The following is a 5,146-nucleotide window of genomic DNA, read 5'->3' on the forward strand; positions in this document are numbered from 1 at the left end:
TTTTAGGTTTAGTGTTTAGGCCTTTAGGGTTTACGGTTTAGGTTTTAGGGTTTAGGGTTCAGGGTTTTTGGTTTAAGGGTTTAGGATTTTAGGGTTTACAGGTTTAGGGTTTTGGTTTTAAGGTATATATTTGGGTGTATTCGGGTTATATTTAGGTGCATAATTAAAGTATTTGGGCGTACTAGTTGGTTTGGTGTTGTTTTTCTTTATTTTCTATGTACCTGTAATTTACAGTTTTTGAATACAGCACAGACAGTTTATTTATGCAAAGAAATTTTATAATACAAATGCATTAAATATTCACAAAATTTACAAATATTCAAACTATTTCAAGACTAGATAAAACTGAAATCAATCATTGTCACTGTCAATATCATAAGAATCTACTTGACAATATGGACTCAACAAATCTGCAGATGGATTCGACAATCTCATTGCTTCACTTTCCTTGATTGCTGAAAGAATATTATTTTAATCAACTCTGTTAATTTAGAAAAGTAATAGAGACTTATATAGTTTTAAATACAATTACCTGAGTCCAATTGTCCAACTCATACTTCTCCTTTTTAACGTTTTGAGGCTCGATTATTTCAAGCCATTTCATGACATAAACAGCACAATCATAGCTGAAAACCAAAAATAATTTAGCAAATTAAAATAGGATAGCAAGTGAAAACACAATTTTCAGAGTGAAAGATTTGTACGGTGTTTTTTGGCCTGAAATGTCAATGTAAGGAAGCTCAATTTCACGATCTTTTATCTTGCGAGGTTCCCCTGGCATATACCCTAAGTCTCGAAATCACATACCCCTAAAAATAGAAAACAAAGCCGAATATAAGAACGAATAAGTCTAATAAATGAACACACCCAAAGGATCACAATATACACCTTACTTTGAATTGAAATGCACCGAAATTTTAAAACGCAAAAAACATAATCAACTTACAATAAATTTATTTAGCTTCATTTTGGATTTGGAGGGACACGTCTTGTGATAGGGGTCAAGTATATAAAATTTTTTCTTTCTTATGTCAGCCACCCACATCCACCAATGTTCTGAATAGCTAACATGTGCAAAAATCTGAAGCATATCCATATTGAACAGTGTTTTAGTTTAATTCACACATAATAAAAGAATTCTGATAAGAAATTTTAGAAAGGAAAACTTACATATGGATGTGATGCTAGGTTTTTCCGGTCTAAAAAGGGTATAAACATTGGGTAGTCTTCAACTTTAAATGGCTTTTTCGATTTCGGCCGTAAGAACTCTCCACCTGGATGATTTCCAATGGCCATGTTCTGCAGCATTTGTGAAACACCAAAAGAAATCTTTTAATATACCCAAAAGATAAAAAAATGCACCCAAATTTTAATACATTACACCTTACCACAATATTAGGTGGGAGACAGTAAATTTCTTCCTGGAATCTTTTAATATTTTCTTGGTTGATGATCAGACACATAGCAGTGACAATCTAGAAAAACAAAACAGCCAAATTAATTATATCAATCAATATTGCAGTCACATGTCATAACATAATCATTAATTTTATTCTAATCTTACGTCAGCTTCGATATGTGAAGTAGCTTTTAGAGATGCAAAGTGCACTTTTGACAACACCAATGGTTGTTGGGAGTTGAGTGTGCAAAGTGGATCATACTCATCAGTAGTGTCGTCCGCGTATGTCCTTATATGTGTAGCCTAGAGGTAGCATTTTTTTTTAATTTCGGCGGATATTAAATTTCTCCTTGCAGGAGTTTCAAACTTGTCAAAAATCTGGCCCACCATCTGCTTTTCTGTTGGGGGACTTTTACCTTTTGAAAAATCTGGTGTTGTCTTTTCTTCACTCTTTACAATTTTTTCCACCAGCACATCTAGTTCTTCTATTAGTATTGTGGTTTCCGGACTTTTTTCCACCTGAGCTTCTGGTTTCCCCACCCCCTCTTGGGTATGTGTTTCTTCTTGGCTTGAATCAGTCAAGCCAAGGCTGAATGATAGCAACGGTAATTCTTTAGGTACATAGGATGCTGTCCGGGCCATCATCAATAGTGCAGCAGCAGTAGCTTCAGAGGCTGGATCACTGCGTGTTGACATATATCATACTATAAGAATAAGAATAAACGAATGATATCGAAAATCAAGTTCTATTGTGATGAACTTACATTTTAGATGGAGCTGGTGGCACCGTTGGTGTGCTTTCATCAATTTTCTGGGGTTGTGGAGTGCTGCGGGGTTAGAGAAAATGAATCAGATTATAAAAGAATCAATTACAACTTGTTTTCAGGATAGACACCCAAATAAGAAACCAATATACCCAAACAATAACGAAATGCACTCGAATATTTTTGCTCACCTCTCTGTTGGGGGGATGGTTCAAATGGTGGCATAGGGCTTGTTGATGTTATCTAGGATGAAGGCAGGCATAGTTAAATTGGAATTCTAAACAAGACAAAAATAAAACGTTAAGAAAGCCCTTTTAAAATAGATGATTAGAAGGTTGAAATTTAGTTATAAAACTTACATATTAAGCGGTTGAGAGGACGGTCAAAAAATGATGATCTGTTGTTGAGCTGGGTCACTCAACGATTCTTCTTCCCGACTGAACCTGAAATGCACCCAAATAACATAACAATGCACTCAAACAATAACCAAATACACCCGGAAAGGCTCTTTTTTTTTAGAACTTACATAGTTGCAGATTTTTTTTTCCTGCCTTTTTTTCTTGCATAAAACATTAAAAGGGTCTTTATTCTAAAAAAAATATATTCAGAATTAGAAGAGTATGGCAAAAAAAAATTTAGAAAATGGTATAAGAAAAAAAAATGACATGAAATCCGAAGGTTTGTTTACACTGCTTTTCTCCGTTTGTCCTTGAAAACAAGGATCAGTCTCGGTTGCTAAGCTCACCTCCGACATTCTAAGTATAGAATAAATATCATTCAGTAAATAATACTATTTAGTTAAATCAGGATGTCAAAATTCTATCAATTAAAGGAAGAATAATAATAATCATCAACTAAAACACCTTTAAAAAGGTAATATCCACCCAAAATCAGCATACCCTTGCTGATGTTGTCTTAAAAATCCTTCTATTGTTTCAGTTTCAATTTCAGTTCTGACAGTACATTCAAAAGTATCTTACCCATCATAGGAATGAATTTCTTCTTCTGAAGACGAATCCTCAATTACGTGCTTTCTTTTTTTTGGATTGCGTCCTGAAAATCAAAAAATTATGAATCAGACAAATACAACAATATTGATGATGAGATACTCTCGAAAGCGGTGCATACTTTTTGGCAACAGTGTGAATTTTTTGTTTGACTTTTCTTTTTTAATTGGCAATGATTCTTTACTTCTGAAATTAAACCAGAAACCCTCTGTTAATACATTAAATTTTGATAGAAATAAGAAAGAAAGTGATGATAATTTCAGAATCTTACTCATCATTGGATTCACTTTTGCTTTCTGAATTAGAATCCTCTAAAATCTGCTTCCTCTTTCTGGATTCCATTCTGGAAAGCAAACAATCATTAGGGAAAAACACCCTAAAACTGGCAAAATGCACCCAAAAATATTACTTACTTTTTGGTCGTCCTTTTGGGTTATTTCCTTCTAGGTTCCTCTGAGTCTTCTTCCGACTCAGACTCAGAGGAAAAATCAACATCAGTCTCTAATGAATCACTCTCAGACGATGAACTTGGCTTCTTTTTTTTCTTTTTTTCTTTTCTTCTTTCTTTTCTTTTTATTTCATTTCTTTCAATTTCTTTTTTGTTTTTGCCATCTTGTCGATGCCCTGAAACAGTAGGAATGTTAGTTTACAGTATCTACATAAATAAAACACACTTAAATTAGAGAAGGTATTATGTTTGCTTACCATATGGCCATCTATCTCTACTCTAATCCTTGTAACCAGCTGCTCTCTGTTCCAGTTTCTAACCCATGGTAGCCCAGGGTTTTCTTTTCCTTTCTTGTCCTTGTTTTTTGTTAGATAGAAATAGATTATCATCAAGGCATAGAGGCATTCGTCGATTGATTTTTTCTTTTTCAGACGGTAATTTGTTATGCCTTTAATGATGAAATTCAGCACATGGGCTCCCCAGTTGCCCTCCGTTATTTTCTCCATCTCAAAAATTAGAGCTATGTGCATGGAAAATACTTTGGTTATTGTACTTGGCAACAAGAACACCATCTGAATATAGAGGATAAAAATCCTCTTGAACATCAGCCGATCTTGTTCATTTTCAACACCGATACTCATCATGTCATCGGTCAGCTTCTTTAGAGTGTTGCCCTGGAACCTTCTAAAAATGAGTTTGTTCTCTTCAGAAAGATTCTTATAACTCACTTTATTAGGAAATAGATCTCCTACAAAAAAGAAAACAATTTATTACTTGAAATGCACCCAAATTTCATTCATATTCACCCAAATATCACTCATATGCACCAAAATATCACTCATGTGCACCCAAATATCACTCATATGCACCTAAATTTATTACTTAATTACATGATATTAGAATAATATATTACAAAGAATATATTATGAGAATGAAACTATAGAAGTTTTCTGTAATCAGTTACCTGATGTATTGAGGCCAAGGGCAGCCCCTATTGTTTTGGGTTTAACCTTAAAGGAACCATAACTTGTTTCTAGTGTGTTTTTGCCCAATTTAAAGGAGTTAGCCAACTCCTTTAATAGTTTGTGAGGCACATTCATTGGCGGGATGTGCATGAGTCCACCAAAACCTAATTCACGAACGATCGCTTTCTTCGGCTCGCTCATCTTTTCAAATTTTTCGCTCAGTAGTCTGATGGCACACTTCAAGTCTTTGGTTTGCTGTAAACAAAGCAAAATTAGAGTCATTTAAACAACCTATATTTGTATTAGAAAAAATTGACTTGTTCTAAGATATATATATATATATATATATATATATTCGCTTACGTTGTATTTTTTTTCCACCTTAGTTTTTGGTTGTCATTTTTATAACAAGGAAAAAGAAATACTGTTAATAGATAAAAAATACACCCAAATACCAGATCCATACACCCAAATACCAGGCACAAATACCCAAATCCAGTCCTATACACATTTTCTTTTTTCAATTAAACGAAATTAAATGAGTTCAAAATCATATTCAACTC

Source organism: Arachis hypogaea, chromosome 16 (assembly GCF_003086295.3).
Source record: "Arachis hypogaea cultivar Tifrunner chromosome 16, arahy.Tifrunner.gnm2.J5K5, whole genome shotgun sequence".
Lineage (NCBI taxonomy): Eukaryota > Viridiplantae > Streptophyta > Magnoliopsida > Fabales > Fabaceae > Arachis > Arachis hypogaea.